Consider the following 17,540-nt stretch of genomic DNA (forward strand, 5'->3'; position numbering starts at 1 on the left):
AAGACTTGAAATTGGTATGTAGGAAATTATTGTATTATCTGGACAGTCTCTGAGGATGAATTTTGAAATCAGGCTTGATGGGCTCCATTCAGATAAAACAAGATTATAGTAAATGTGCATTCTGGGATTTTCCTGCAGTCCTTCTGCAGCCAGAGTAAGGCAAATTATTGGTGTGTCTAGAGGCACATTGGAGGTATTTAGGTGAACGTGCAATCTGGTGTAAAAAAATCAAGCCTGAGAGAATGATACCAGTATCCTTTTTTCTCCAGCATGAGGACCAATCCATTGCACAGAAGTTTGAATAACTGAGGATCGGGATAGCCACAGATAGATTATTTGCCTTCATTTTGTAATAGTAGTGGCCCCAAAGCTGGAGATATCTAGCATTTACATTTTCAGCTACCCACAATTTCCTTCTAGTATTTTTCATGACTTTCAATAAAATAACTAATTGCTTGTAAAAAAAAAATTGTGAAGCGTGAATACCAAATATCTTTGAATTCAAGTCCGTGGGTGATTTACCACTAACCTCTATGGAGAAGTATTGTGTCCTTGATCAGCTGCACCACCTTTACTGCTGAAGATGCAGAAGACAGTAATTAAAGTGTATTTAATAGATACCACCCTCATTTTGAAGCCTCCCTCAGTTTAAAGCCTCAGGGAAAACTAAGTAATTAAATTTAGTGGCAGCTTCTAAATGAAGATATCTAGTAACTGGTTAAAAAATGGCTATGATTTGGCCAGCATTAAAATAACTTGAAAGGCTCCCACTGCACCTTAGTAAAAGGCTTCCTGAAATAACTTACTGGATGCACTGTGTAAAGTAATGTTAATTTCATTGAATACTGGAGTGAGACATACAGATACATGCACAGAGATCACAATCTGCACAATCTACTGCAGTCTGTGCAAGAGAATTCTTGTAATTCACTGGGAATTTCAGCCAACGTACGAATCTATTGCCTCCCCAACTGCAGTGGAGGAGAGACTGCTGGGGTTTGCAAGCAAAGTCTCTCCGATAGCAAAGAAAGCATCACTGGAGCAGGAAATAAAGAGGAGCCACTCCAAGTGGAGTGCAAGGTGGGAAAGATAGCAGGAAGAGTGGTCTGTACAAGTGGGTGGGTGGCTGGGTGGGGCAGACAGAGGGAAACTGAGCAGAGGAAACTGAAGGCAGCACTAGGGCATGCGAGTTCCAGCACTAATCAGTTGTGTGCAGGGCCCCCACATTGGGGGGAAAGAGGGTACAATTTATCAGGGCCTGGGGGACCTGGCCCAGGCTGCAACCCCAATTACCATGAGGAAAAAATTGAGGCTAAATTGTAGACTGAGGATATTTATAGAAACTTATTTCCCTGTATCTATGTATCTATTGTCCAGATCTTGTGAGATTTTCTGAGCCAATCAAAAACAGTGTTAGAGCAGTCTCAAGCAACATTCTGAATAGTGAGTTGCTGGGTCCTGCTGGCCCAGCCCAGGCCCTTCTCTAGAATAGAGAGTGTGTGCTTAGGCAGTTAAACTAGGACTTGTAATTTGAGACTGAGATTTGTGCTCCTCTCTGTGACATGGTCTATCATATCAAGATCAAGAACTACCAGTCCCAAAGTTCCTTGTGCATAGGCAGGAGGGAAGGAGAGCTGGTGGGAGGGGCAAAGCAAAGCACCATAAGGCAGTGGGAGTCAGTGCTGCTGCTTCTTCTGGAAGGATTTGCAGTCCCAAAATATATGTGAGTAAGTGTCTAATTCATTCACAGTCTCACACACACCTCATACTGCCATGTTTGGTGGTGGCTATAAATACAAATCAGGCAGCCAGAAACATATGGAGGTAAAAGAAAGGGAACTAAAAGAAGCTAAAGGACACCAGTCTATTCTCCAGTTTTTCAAAAGACAAGGCCTTTCTGCGTTCAGGCAATATACTAACTAGGGAAGCAGATGAACAAAATCAAGATGAAAATGTCAATATAGAGACTGTCTCTGGCACTGGCAACTGATGACAAAGAAAAGCTGCCAGAACATGCATCAAATGATTCCAATCTAATTCTTGAAGATAGTCAGGTAGTATCACCATTAGCATCACCACATTCAGAAGGTTTACAAGAAGCAGGAGAGAGTAGTGCTACACTATCTGATTCTTGTCTTTTCAAAGATCCAGGCTTGTGGCCTGAAAACATAACAGATTCTATCCGTCAAAAAATTGTTCCATCTGGTGTCCTGACTTTTGAAGAAATGCGGAAGCTAGCAAAGTCAATGCCAAAAGATGTTGATGGGCATAATTTTCCTGAATTTCTTCTCAAATGTAAGACTTCCAAAAAGAGAGAAAAGATACCAAGAGACTGGCTTGTTTGGAGTGCTACCAACCAAGCACTGTATTGTTTTCCATGTCGGCTGTTTCCTGAAGGGAGGCTTAAACAACACAATATGCTGGCAAAAAATGAAGGGTATTCACCAATTGTGAGAAAATGACATTAACTATATACTAAACTTCCTGAACATGAAAATAACATAGAACATAAAACTTGCTACTGCCAGTGGAAGCAATTACAGCCGTCACTGTCAGTTGGATCTGGAGTGGACAGTGAGATTCAAAACCAAATATTAACAGAAGCTGCAAGATGGAAAGAAATATTGGAAAGATTGTTGGATGTTGCCTTATTTCTTGCTTCACAAGATTTAGCATTCCAAGGAGATAATAATCTGATAGGTGACCCACACAATGGTAACTTTTTTGGAACTCTTGAGATTATAGCTCATTATGACAGCATCACTCGTGAGCATTTGGCTAAAGTCAAACAGAAGCAAACAGAGGGCAGAACAATGAAAGGACAGGCTCATTATCTCTCCTGGGAGAGTCAGAATGAGTTTATTGAATTATGTGGTAAGAGTGTGCAGAAGGCCATCCTTGCAGAGAGAGAAAAGGCCATTTATTATTCTATCATATGTGATGCTACTCCTGATGCCTCTCACCATGAACAACATTTGTTGATATTGCGATTTGTAGTTCACAACAAAGACAGTGGTATATTTAACATTAAAGAAAGGTTTCTTGAGTTTAATCGACTTTGATTTTAAAAAAGGAGAACAGATATCTGAAATGCTAATTGGCAGCCTGAAGAGTCATAACTTTCCTCTGGATGAGTGTAGAGGTCAAGGATTTGATAATGGCTCTAATATGTCAGGAAAAATAAAAGGTGTTCAGGTCTGCATTATGTCCAAAAATGAACTTGCTGTATATTCTCCATGTGGTTACCATTCACTAAATCTTATAGGGGTTAATACTGCTGCAGCTTGTACTGAAACATTAACATTTTTTGGTTGTGTTCAGCAACTTGGTGTTTTTCAGTGCTAGCCCAGTGAGGTGGAAGATTATAACAGATAGGATACACTGTTCACTCCACCCTTAGTCAGACACATGCTGGAGTGCACATACTGATGCTGTCTGTCCACTCACAAAGAATCTTCCAGGTGTTCTGGAAGCACTGGAATGTGCTCTTGAATTAAACTAAACACATGAAGCTCAATCACAAGTAGAAGCACTGAAAAGATACTTCAGTTTTCTTTTATGTCTTTTGTTGGCTAGCTTCTGGTACAAAGTTATTTCAAGTATTGAAGACAGAAACAAGATTTTACAAGCCAGAGGAATCTCTCTTGAATCAGAAGTAGCTCTCATTGCTGATATTATTGAAGAAATAAAACAACTTAGAGATTGATGGCCCACAATTCTACAGGAAGCATGTCTTGTAGCAGAAGGCATGGGAATTTTGGCACAATTATCAAAGAAGAGAGGAATGAAATGGAAAAGATTTCATGATGAGACATCTGAACCTGAGGAATCATGTTCTACCATCTCTGAAAATGAACCAGAGTCTTTATTCAGAAGGAATGTTTTTGATGCAACTTTGGACAATGTCATTTGTGAATTAGAGCACAGATTCAAAGCAACCAAAAACATTTGTTTGACGTTCTGGTCAGTCCTAAAATATGTGACACCAGAGCCTGGGAAACTGGAAGAAGCTTCTAAATGTCTACTTCACAAGTATCCTACAGATCTTTCTGAGAATTTTCCTTGTGAAATGTTGCACCTGAAAAAAATCTTCAAGCCTACTTTTGGAAAAGAATATGAACTACCCCACTTATCTTATTAAAATGAGATTTACAAAAAACAACTGCAACTAATTTTCAGTGAAGTGTACATAGCCCTACGGATTTTTTGCACACTGCAAGTGACTGTGATATAAGCTGAAAGAAGTTTCAGCAAGCTAGCACTCAGCAAAAACTGCAGGCGTTCTACAATGGGACGAGAATGGTTAAGCCACCTAGCTATCTTTTCTATTGAGTGTGAACTTGCAAGAGAAATTGACTTTGGGGGGCTAATTCATGATTTTGTAATGAAAAAGGCCAGAAAAATAAAGCTTTAAAGTTAATTGGCCTAATTATAAAATGTTTGCAGTCACATTGGTTCATTAGAATAAAAAAATCAAGACTGACAGGATATAATACCTTTATAATGACCAAAAACTTACAAAATAGTCAGCAAACTTGTAGGACTCTCAGGCTGGGTGTTATGTTAAACAAAAATAGCGAAGGGAGGGGGCATTTTTCAGAAATATAGAATATGTAAGAGTAATTTCAGAATTCAAACTCTTTTCATGACTCATGAGATTGCATGTACGGAATGAGGGATTGTGGTATGTATGTGGGAGGGAACTGGTGATACAAGTTTGTACTGGGCCTGAAAAAATTATGCTTGGGCCCTGATTGTGTGTTATGTAAAACAAGAACTTTAAATATTTATTTTTAATGTATGCAAATTCTGGAGTTATGATTCCATTGAGAGGTTCTGCAAACCACCCAAACGTCTTAGCCATGGTTTACAATACACCATAACTCTCCCCCCACTCCCAGTGGAATCAGAATCCCACAGTTCATAGTTGCATGTTTATTCAGTATTCTGTTTAAAACCTCAGATGATCTGCTTGCTGCTCTCTTGGGCAAGGCCTGTCTTAGTATTTTATACTGCTGCCCATCACTGTAATTTTTGACCATCTTCCCTATAAAATTGGTAGCAATAGCAAACTCCCTAGGGGATTCATGGAGCTTCCAGCACTTCTTCCTTATGTGATTAAAAACTCTGCTAGGGTAAGATTGTGGAGTTTTTTGGATTTATTTTTTTTAGAGTTTATTAATTTGCTATTTTTCCTAACCTCTCAGTGGAAAATATACTACTCCTATGCTTAAGTGTTTGCAGGATAAGTGCCTTAGAGATGGCTAGATGATCTCTTGGGGTGTAGAGTGGGAACAGACTTTGATACAGTACTGTTTAAGGTATTATCTTCCCTCTCTCTAGCATATTTCATTTGAATGTATCTCTGAGGTGGAGGGCAGCATAGCATGCTCTGCAACAGTGTAAGAGAGGGGAATCTTTGGCCATCAATCCCTTCTCTTAGAAAAACTGCTACAGAACTTTAACGTCCATGCAGAGATGACAGACCCTCAGTTTTAAAGGCTTCATATAAAAGACCACAAAACAATGTTTCAGAGGTGGGGTAAAATTCTGTCAGGGGACTGTGTGGCAGGCAGTCAGGTCGATGGTCAGAGCAGGAGTCAGGCCCAGTGGTTGGTGTAGGGGTCAAGGTCCAAATACCAGACCTCAGGCTCAAGACCAAGTCAGAGCCAGGCCCAAGGGTAAATCTATAGTCAGAGTCCAAATGCCTGAGCCGACAGTCAAGTGGCCAAGGGTAGAAGGCCACTCAACTGATTTTAAACCAGACAGTCCTGCTTCTATAATGTTTTCCCCCATCTGGTACAGAGACAAAGATCAGACAGGGTTTTGTCTGATATCAGACAGGACACCATAATGGAGAGTTTACCGCTCTGCCCTGACTGACAACCTCACACACACACACTGTATGCAAGGTCACAGCAGCAGGGGCAGGGGAGCACACTCTTCAAAATGTTGCCTGCCATACAGTGTAACCTCACACACACAGTGTCTAAGACCATACTGGAGCAAGGTCACACCATTCCTGGAAGTGCCAGCGTGTGTAAGTGGCCATCATAGCCAAGGGTCAGCACCAAGTTACCTGGAGTCAGGGAAGGGAAGAGCAAGGCTAGAACAGGACTGGAACAAGGCCAGATGCACAGAAGGTCTAGGCTGGCGCAAGACTAGGAGTGAAGGAAGCACAGGAAGGCAGAGAATCCATAAATATGTGTATTGAGTAGCCAGTGGTCTGGTGCTGCTGCTGGGCGTATAAATCAGGCTGCAGATCCTGAAGCCATTCAGGCATTGTGGTTAATCAGGCAGTTCCAGGTCAATGCTGCTGAGCCTATTAGTTACCTAATAAGGAAGTCTGGAGCAGGCCAGTAGCTGGTTTTAGCTGGCCTGTCCTTGACAATTCCTGGCTCCACATAAGTTAAAGATTTCAATAGGACCAGAATTTCATCCCTGAAGTTTACACCAGAAAATCATCCCTCTGCCTTTAAATGATATCTCCTCTTCCTCTGTTTTCTTTATGTGTACAAAACTATAGATGATCCATGGTACCTCCAATAAAACTGCTTAAGAATCAGCAACATATAAGATCAACAACACATTCAGCTGTGAGATTAGGAGACATTTTCCAGCAGATGCAGAATGATACTATAGTCCAGAACATCTGCTTAAGAGGTATAAGACTTTGATTCACACTAGTCATTGCATTTAGCATTTGACCTTTGAAAAATAACCTATTTTGAGTAAGAGATGAAGGAAACAGATATTTAGAAAGGTTGAGCTTTTTTGTGAATAAACAATAATAGTAATTTAAATTGGATCTTAAAGTGTTTTACAAAGGCTGTATGCATACAGCATCAATAAAATATAGCCATTTTTGGGTGGGAGGGCTACTAATATCCATTTGACAGCAGTGAGGAGAGTAGATATTTTGGGACAGAACTCTGGAGGGAATTCCCTGCTAGAAACAACACCCTCACTGCCACCAAAACAAAATGAAATCAAACCAAACCACCCAACTCCCTCAGCCTCCAGCCAATGAAACAACAACAAAAACAAACATTGGGATCTTTAATAACCACTTCCAATAAGTTGCATGGGATTCAGTTGTATTTAGCTCCTGAAGAGCTGTATCAGGATTTAAACCAATGGTTCTAGAGTGAGTGGATGTTTCAATCCTGTTGTTGTTCACGTTGCTAGTGCTGCTGGTCTCAGAGCTCTGGTATTAGCTGCGCTAGAAGAGAGTGCAGTTTTCTGATTCAGCAGATCTCAATGTTGTTCATAAAGAAAGACCACAGGCTTGGTTCGATGGCGAAGGCGCTTGGCCAGATTTATTGTAGACAAAGCATGGTACTAGTGCCCCATAGTAGCTACTGGTACACTAACACATGTATGCCTGTGACAAGGTACCAGTTCAATCAACATACCAGAATACTGTCTCCTAGATGAGTACAAAGATGACCCTCCTATGACTTTTCCTTTTATTCATTGATACAGACAAGTTACAGTAGAACCTCAATGATATGAACACCTCGGGAATGAGGTTGTTCGTAACTCTGAAATGTTCATAACTCTGAACAAAACGTTATGGTTGTTCTTTAAAAAGTTTAAAACTGAATATTCACTTAATACAGCTTCTAAACTTTACTATGAAGAAGAAAAACACTGCTTTTAACAATTTAAATGTAAATAAAACAAGCACAGAAACAGTTTCCTTATCTTGTCAAATCTTTTATTTTAAACTTTCTCTTTATTTTTTAGTACTGTACTACCCCTTTACTCTTATATTCCCTACAGTCAGTGTCTTCCAGCTGAGACTAGGAGAGATCTCTGCAAAAATGGCACCTGGCACTAATGAACCTGGCAGCACTGCCTGGTTTGCAAGCAGCTTCCTGCCCTATTCCTGTTTCTTGCCTTTGGGCTGAGCTGGAGGAGCCTGCCCTGCACCTTTGGTACCACAAACCCCACTTCTCGGTCACCTCTCCCCAGGGCTCACCTTGCTCTGTGCACCACCTGCTGCGTTCCAGAGGCAGCATGTGGCAGGGAGGGGACGCCAGCACACTGCCAGCACCCCTCACACTCCCAGAGATGCTGGCAGGACCCTGGAGCACAGACACGGGCAAAAACTTGGGCCTCATCAGTGCACACATGATGCTGGCTTTGGCCCTTTAAAACTCTTCCAGAGCGCAGCGGGCTGGCGGCAGCTCAGATTCTGGCTCCTCATGCTCCAGCTGCAACAGCAGCAGCTCCCATCCTAGTGCAGGCAGCTTCCTTACAGCATCAGCAGCTTGGGTTGTGGCTGCTTCTTTCCTGGGCTGGGACTGAGCTTGCAAGCAGGTCCCCCCACCTAGCAGCAGGGGTGGGTGGGTGAGCGAAACAGTGCTTGCAGCTTACAGGAAAGCAGCGCAGACCCAAGGCTGCTTCTGTTCTGCCTGCTCAGGCTGCCTTGGGCTGGCAACAGGGGCTCACAGCAGTGCCCATAAACCTCAGTGTCTTCACCTCCTACCTGTAAGTTGCTGCCCCTCGCATGGTGAATGGGGATGGAGAGAGGAAGCCCAGACGTGCCTACCTTTAAGATGCAATACAGGCACAAGTACAGTATTTGCTTTCTTTTTTCCCTTTTTTCCCCTCTGCTGCTGCCTGATTGCTTATTTCCGATTCCACATGGTTTTTGGTTGACTGGTCAGTCCGTAACACTGGTGTTTGTATCTTTGAGATTCTACTGTGTGTATTGCACTCCAGATGTTGTTAGTTACCACCCTCACCCACAGTACCAGTTAGTTCGAACAAAATATCCTTATCCATTATCCTATCATCTTATCCTTATCTTACGAGGGGTCAGTGTGTTCCTATACCATCTCTTGGGAATTTGTTTACATAGTTTCTTGAGAACTCTGGGTGTTCCTGTACCATCCTATCAGGTCATGAATATGCTTGCTTACTAAGTTAATACCTAGTGTGTTGCTATTTTGCCATGGCAAGGCCTACTCTGCTTCACAGCCTTTGGTTTATACTGTTAGTTATGCCTCAGGCTCCTGCAAGGCCTACTCCAGTCATGTATGTCCCCTGTGGCGTACTACTGTTGTCCCAGTGTTTGTTTCAGGTTTACACATAGAGCATTATGTTATGGGATATGAAAGGGACACATCTTTGTAGCCCAAATTAACGATGAAATCCTGTACTATAGCCTATGTTGTGGGAGGATTTGAGAATCCTGCCCATCTCTCTTGTGAATGAAAATTACACTCAGATTTTTTCTATGAAGGGAAAAGGAATTAACCACAATCTGTAGACCAACTGTCCTTTTAATAAGTTACGGTGCCTAAAGCTGTGTGTGAGCTTTTGCTGAGTGTCTAATAGCTGCCACAGTCAAGGTGCTATCAGCACCTAAGTCATTACTTTGTAAAGTGCTTTGGGACACTGTGTATGAAAGGCACTATATAAAACCAAATTCTATTCTCTTCTATCCCCTGAAGTGGTGCTATTCGCTTTTTTAAAACACTGTTCATTGCCGAATTGGTTGGGCATCATTCTATTGTTTATGCATCTGCCACTGGTCAACACAACACTGTGCTGGATACTTAAATCTAAGAATCAAAAGGAAGAAGCAGGTGACTATGCTGGTCTGGTAGGAAAAGGAACATGATTGTCACAATATAAGCTGTTGTTTTCACTGGATTTTGTTGTTATATATTTAAATATAAACGTATTTGCTTTACTTTTCTTGGGGAGAGAATAACCATTCCATTTAGATAAACTTGGAGATTTTCACTCTCCTTCTTCCAAACAATTAAACCAGCATATGACTATTAAAAAAACCATACAACATTATTGGCTGGTATTTATTCTAATTAGGAATGATTCTCCTCACACCTGTAAATTGCCAGAAAATCCCCTGAAGTCAATGGGGTTGCAACAATGTAACAGCAATGCAACTGAGAGCAGATTCCACATCCCTGTTTTTATTATGTTTAAGTGTTCACAGTGTTGTATGCACATTCATAGCTAATGTTCCTTATGATTAAATACATAGCTCTAGTATTTCCAGCGAGCCTTCAGGATTCAATTGGTGTAGTAACGATTTGCCTGTAAGAATGGGGTACTGCCCCCATTCACACTCCTCTTGCTGCAGGTATTTTTAATTTAAAACGCTGTAGCTGGTGCAAATTTGTACACTTAACTCCTATTTCTAATCTATTTATGCACTCCTGGAATAATATGGATGCTAGTTAAGCACATTGTAAAAAAGTTCAGCATGTTTCATCATTGTTCTTCCTAGAAAGAGGCCATTGAATCAGAGCATCTATAAATTATCAAGAATTGGCAACAGTGCATTTCCTTGATTTCAGAAAGTTCATTGTCAAGAATGTATTTTGTGTCTGTAAAATACATACTTAGTGAACCATCTAAGTTCCCTACTTTAATTGTACACTACTTATTGTAAGGCATTTATTTTTTTCAATAGGTGTTTATAGAAAGAGTGAATGAGAGAGGCAAAGGAGTGCTTTGGGCATTTAATCAGAGTACATAGTCTAAAACCCATATATAAAACGGAATCTTCATCAACCACTAAAATAATCTTGCATTAAAGAGAACAACTGTAGATTTGTCAGTACCTCACCATATTTAGGTTCTTTGAGACAAGCTTGAATTTCTGTAATCTGGCTATAGCTCTAACAATTTACCTGTTGACCTCTTTTCTATAATCAGTAGGCTTTTTTTTTTTAAACTTTGTCATCTGTTACTTGATGATTACCTGTTTTGTTCATTCCCTCTGAAGCCCCTGGCATTGCCACTGTTGGAAGACAGGATACTGGGATAGATAGACCATTGGTCTGACGCAGTATAGCCATTCTTATGAAAGGAAGATTAGCTACTGTAGTGTTAGTTGTTTAAATCTAGAAGTAACTTTTAAATAGCATCAAAATATTGAAGACAGGACTTTTCTCTCAGATGAAACCATTATGTAAAGATACAAGTTAAAAAACATAATACAAAGATAAATACAAAATTAAATTATAATGAAATAGCTCTCAGAGCCTCTGGCTTGCTTGTTGCATCTTTTGCCAATAATTATGTGATTATATTTACAATCCTGTGACTATGGGGATGTTCTAACCTTTATGATGTTCCAAGCATCCATCATGTAGATGCCATATTTCCGGTTTTCAAGTGAAAGAGAATAAACAAACAGCACAGCACCATTCCAATCATTTGACACTCGGAAGAACAACACGGAAATACAGCTGCTCTTATGAGCCTCTTTGGAATGAAATGTGGTTGAATCCAGCCATTGTTAGATGCTTTTAAAAGGAGTTCTTCCTAGTCAGCACAGTGTTTTCACATGCCAGGTGTGATATTGCAACCCTGCCAAAGGTATAGTTTGCTGCTGTCAACAAGGTTAGTGGAAAAACAGCCGCTACCTTTCCCTTATAGAAATGTATAAGGAGTGATTGGCATGCCACAGTCTCTCTTAATGAGATTGTGAAAGGAGCACAGTAAGCGTCAGGCACTATACAAGTGACTCATAGCACACATTTGCTTTCAAGGGCGGGGGATCTATAATGTGTGAAGCAACACAATGTTTCAGTAAAGAAAGGGTTGAGTTTTTAGTTTCTATTCCATGTATGTTAGATGATGAGAATGAGAAATAATGTAGTTTGTCTGCAGCAGAGAATACAGTATATAGAGAAGAGAATCATGGGTGACAAGTAGAAGAGGCAGAGGGAGGCTAAGCCTCCTCAAATAGGCTGGCTGGGAAGGAGGGCAAATGCCATGGATGTAGTGTGGATCACCTCCCTTTGGAGGCGTGCCGACCCTCTGCTTTTGGAGTGCTGGAAGCGAAGCTTCCTAGAAGTGGAAGGGCTGCTGGTGCTCAGACTGTGGCTCCACTCTGAGGCCCCATCCCCAGTTGGACTCTTTCCCCAAGGCCTCACCCTCACTCTACTCTTCCCCCTAGGCCTCCCCAGTGACCCATCCGTGCCCAGGGTAGCCCACCTGAAAATGCCAAGGGCATGCTGCAAAATGAGAGCAGATTCTCCCAAACTGGTGGCTAACACTGCAGTTAGATTCACCAGCCAGTCACAAACAGTGCTTCTGATCACACACAATGGTTATCAAGAAGCTAAAAACAAGAAGTTACACAGCCTCGTTTATTGCATTTCAGTCTCTGCCCCGAATTAGCAACTAGATCCAGTAAAGAGATATTATTAAAACTCTATTCCTTTTACTAGAGATGTTCTCCTGATCCCCAAAGAGTCAGCCACATTCCAGACCAATATAAGTTTGGATCTTATCTAAAATACCATGCTTGCCAGCCAATCCTTTAGTAAATTTCCAATAGTACCTGATATGGCATATCTTGTAAGAATCATTGTAATTTTATCATATTGGTATCAAATAATATTATAAACAGTATGCAGGCTTCCAGTGGCTGGTAAGACACATAGTTGGTGAGATGGAGGCAGCTGGGAGACTAAGGGAGCTAGCCAGCAGAGGAAGGCAGAGATGTAGTTTCCCATCCTTAATTTGCAAGTACTATATAAGGAAAAACCTGCAAGGGGTGGAAAATAGGGTGTTGCTAACACTACTGCTAGCTCTTCCTCTGCCTGCACCTGTGGGGGGCCCCCCACCAGACAGGCACCCTGACCCTTGAAACTTCCACCCGGTCCTGGTCTTAACTTTCTGGGAATATGGCCTGTATGTCCCTTCCAACAAGAGCAAGGCAAAGAAATAAAAATAAGAACTCAATCTAAATTCTAACAGGATTTGAAACTAGAAATATCTCACCCTGAAAGATTGTACAAGCAGCCTACAGATATTTAATTCACAGGCAGAGACTGCTTTCCCCACCTGGGACCCCCTCGCCTCCAGTACAAAGTTTTTGTCTTTCAGCCATTTCTTAAGGTGCTGAGCTATGGTGGAGTCAAGCCAAGTGATGATGTCACTCCCCTTCTTTTATAGTCTTTTCCAGCTTGCTGGAACAATTGGTGCTTGTAACCTGGGGGATCATTCTCACTGGTCACTCTGTATTCCATTGTGTACATGCTTTCTTGGTGAACTGGTAGGTAAGATCGCCTGGGAAGAAAATCTAAGGGATAAAGGAGTTCATGAGAGCTGTCAGTGTCTCAAGGGGACAGTATTACAGACATAACTACAAAATATCCTGCTGTGAAAGAAAGATAGGAAGTAAAGTAAGAGGCCAATATAGCTCCATCAGGAGCTCTTTAGTGACCTAAAAAATCAAAAAGGAATCCTACAAAAAATAGATGAATTGCTAAGGAGGAGTACAAAAGAATTGCACAAGAACATAGGGATAGAATCAGAAAGACTAAGTCACAAAATGGGTTACACCTGGTGAGAGACATAAAAGGCAATAAAAAGAGGCTCTTTAAATACATTAGGAACAAGGAAAGACAAAGGAAAGTGTAGGTCCTCTGCTTAGCAGAGAAGGTGAACTAATAACTGATGACATCAAGAAGGCTGAAGTGTTTGCCTATTTTAACTTCAATCTTCACTAAAAAGATTAATGATGACCAGATACTCAGTGCAATTAATATTAACAATAAGAGGGAAGGAATGCAAGCTAAAATAGGAGAAAAACCGATTAAAGAATATTTAGATAGATTAGATATATTCAAGTCAGCAGGGCCTTCTGAAATTCATCCTAGGATACTTAAGGAACTATCTGAAGCAATCTCAGAGCTGTTCAGAATTCTCTTTGAAAATTCATGGATGACAGATGAGGTCCCAGAGAACTGGAGAAGGACAAACATAGTACCTCTCTTTTAAAAAGGGAAATTATAGCTCAGTCAGCCTAACTTCAGTACCTGGAAAGATACTGGAACAAATTATTAAACAATCAATTTGTAAGCACCTTGAGGATACCAGGGTATAAGGAGTAGCCAGCATGGATTTCTTAAGAACAAATCATGCCCAACCAATCTCAAATCCTTCTTTGACTAGGTTAGCAGCCTAGTGGATAGGGGAGGAAATATTGGTGATATATTTTGATTTTAGTTAGACTTTTGACACAATGCCTCATGACATTCTCATGAGCAAACTTGGGAAATGTGATCTAGATGAATTTACTATAAAGTGGGTGCACAACAGGTTGGAAGACCATACTCAAAGAATGGTTCACTGCCAACTGGGAGTGTGTATCTAGAGGGCTCCTGTGGAGGTCTGTCCTGGGTCCAGTACCAGTCAATATTTTATTTAATTACTTGGATAAAGGAATGGAGACTATGCTTATCAAATTTGCAGATGAAACCAAGCTATTAGGAGTTGTAAGCACTTTGGAGGGCAGGATTAGACTTTGAAATGACATTTACAAATTGGATAATTTGTCTGAAATCAACAAGATTAAATTCATTAAAGAGAGTACTACACTAGGGAGGAAAATTCAAATGCACAACTACAAAATGGGGAATAACAGGCTAGGTGGTTGTACTGTTGGAAAAGATCTGAGGGTAAATGTGGATCACACACTGAATATGAATCAACAATGTGATGCATTGCAAAAAAGGCTTGATGTATTAACAGGACTGTCATATGTTAGGCATAGGAGATAATTGTACCTCTCTACTTGGCACTGGTGAGGCCTCAACTGGAGCACTGTGTCTAGGTCTGTGCACCACAATTTAGGAAAGATGTGGACAAATGGGAGAGAGTCCAGAGGAGAGCAATAAAAATGATAACATTTTAGAAAATCTGACTTAGGGGAAAGGTTAAAAAAACTGGGTCTGTTAATCATGAGAAAAGAAGATGAGAGGGGACTCAACAATAGTCTTAAAATATGTTAAGGGCTGCTATAAAGAGGATGGTGATCACTTATTCTCCATATCCATTGAAGGTAGGACAAGAAGGAATGAGATTAATCTGCAGCAAGGGAGATTTAGGTTAGGTATTAGAAAAAACATTTCTAACTATACTGATAGTTAAGCGCTGGGATGGGCTTCCAAGGGAGGTTGTGGAATCCCCATTATTGTGGGTTTTTAAGAACATACTAGACCAACACCTGTCAGGGATGGTCTAGGTTTACTTGGCCTTACCTCAGTGCAAGGGGCTGGATTTGATGACCTTTCACGTTCCCTTTCAGTCCTACATTTCTATGATTCCATGATATCAGAACAAAAATGGTGTGCAGACCAGGCCAGCATCTGCAGAGGCTCTGCTGTCACTTAGAGCTTTGCCAAACTGTGTCAGAGGGAAAACTGGTTAGGTTATTTTTTCTGCTGCTATTTGGCATACTGTTGGTAGCAGTGAAACTTACAAGAATCAGAGAGACAAGGTGGATGAGGTATATCTTTTATTGGAACAACTTCTGTTGGTGAAAGACACCCAGAGAGCTCTTTTTTAGGTAACCTGAAGAACAGCTCTGTAGAACTTGAGAACGTGTCTCTAGAGCCCTGGGGAAATACAAAATTTGTCTTTGCATCCGATCCACAAAAATGGTCCGTGGATATAAAGATTTGCAGCGCTCTATGTGTCTCCATAAACAGAAGCTGAACCAAGAAAAGATGTATCTTACCATGTCTCTCTCATATACTGGGACCAAAACAGCTATAACATTGCTTCAAATAGTTATAAGAATCAGGTCATTTTCACTCTACTGCATCTTGAGAAAACTATGACCAGCAACAGAGGTAGGCTTTAGAGCTATTAACTGTAGAGGAGGACAAACAGAGGCTGGTGGAGGGAAGATTAGGAGAGACCTCTCCTTTCTGCCAGCAGTCCTGCAGTTGCCAAGAAGTTCTGTTGTGGGAAGAATGGGGGTGGGTGATGGGAAGGAGACACAAAAAATTAAATTCTCCTTTCCATAAGCCAGACATTTTTTGGAGGAAGGGTGGACGAGGAGCTTCAAATGTGTTACATTTACTATCTAAAAGCTACAAAATACAGAGTTGCCAAACTAGATCCAGCGATAATCTGGAGATTGTGGTCGGAATCCTAGCACCAGCTGCTCTGCAGCTGACTAGGGGAGACAGTGGCTTGGCTTCTTATCTGGGCATTGTCTCTGAATAGTGGGGATCCTCATGTTAATTTAGTCCTCCAGATATTCAGGTGTATGGTGAACTATTCAAACTCATTCTGCTATCATTATGTTGTTGTCACATTCTGGGTACACACTAAGATGTGTGAGTGTACACACACACACACACACACACACACACACACACATACATGCTGGCTTCTGAGATGTTCTAATTCTTTTAGAAATCTTGATCATTGCTATTTGTTGGACTTTGTATTCAAAGCTGAAAGAATAGTATAATGGTAAGAGCACAGTGTAGTCTGACAATTTTCAAGCCAGTATATCTTGGGAACATTGCCAGCATCCTGATTACTCCTAGTTCAGGGAAAATTCAAAACAGAACTGCAGCTAACGAGCTGAATTATTTGATGAGGGAAAGTATGTCTAATCATACCCTAAAGTTGTGAACTTGGTGCTCTTTGTGGTTGGTGTTACCAACTGGATTTTATAAAAGAAAATCTGCCCTCTGTAAGTGTAACAGCTGCCATCTTGGTCATCACTGGGGATTGAACCAAGGACTCCAAAGCTAATAGCTTGGGCTAATATCTAGGGTCTCAAACTGAGAGCTGTAGGAGATCCACGTCTATCATGGATCAGGCACAAATGGAGGGAAATGTAACACTCACTGACCAGGGAACTACATATGTACTAGCAGGAACCATTAATTTGTGATGTAGTTCTCCACTCCTCCATGTCTGTGTTTCCCTCTTCCTTTTCCTTTTCTCCTCCTTCCCTCCTCTACTCTCTGTTGCTGCCCTTTGAGTAGATTATTGCAGAATAGTGGCATTGTATCATCAGACATCAGTTACCTCTCCCCCTCCTCTATTCTCATTCTTTCTTCCTTGCCCATCTTCTCCTTTACTTTGAGAGTTAATGTATTTGTTTGTGAAAGTGCTTTGGGAATCATGGGGATGGGAAGCGCTATTCAGAATCTAATTATTATACAAGAGCAAAATATTATAATGCCAATCACAGTTGCTCTTCTGGTCTAGTTTATATATGTGGAAATGACCAGGAAGACAGTTCTGGTTGGATGAGGAACAAGGTAAGTAGTGTGAGATGTGTAGTCATGCTTACAATTGTCAATAGAAAATATTTCATGTATTCAGCAATACATAGTGTACACATAGCCCACAGGCATAGGTTTATAGCAATGCATAGTACATAGACAGTGTTGATACTGGACACCTAGTGATCACTATGAATACCAGTGAGACATGGTATTCCCAATTTGCAGATCAATAAGGTTTAATGTGCAAGGATTTCTATAGATATACTAGTTGAATACAAAGCCTAAAATTGATTACAATATATCATACTCACTAGGCCTGGAAAGCTAAGCAGTTACTCAGAAGGCTGTATATAGGAACAGCTTTCTTCAGGGGCCCTATCAGGGAGTCAGTGGATCCTCTGGTCCGAACAGCAGCACCTCCTGTGGAGTCAGGTGTTGATGGAGTGCACCCCTTTGTCTAAGTAGTGACTTCTTATACCCTACCATAAACAGCTTTCACCTAAT

This window comes from Emydura macquarii, unplaced genomic scaffold, assembly GCF_026122565.2.
Source record: "Emydura macquarii macquarii isolate MOO-44397 ecotype Brisbane River unplaced genomic scaffold, CSIRO-AGI_Emac_v2 contig_295, whole genome shotgun sequence".
In the NCBI taxonomy this organism is placed as follows: Eukaryota; Metazoa; Chordata; order Testudines; family Chelidae; genus Emydura; species Emydura macquarii.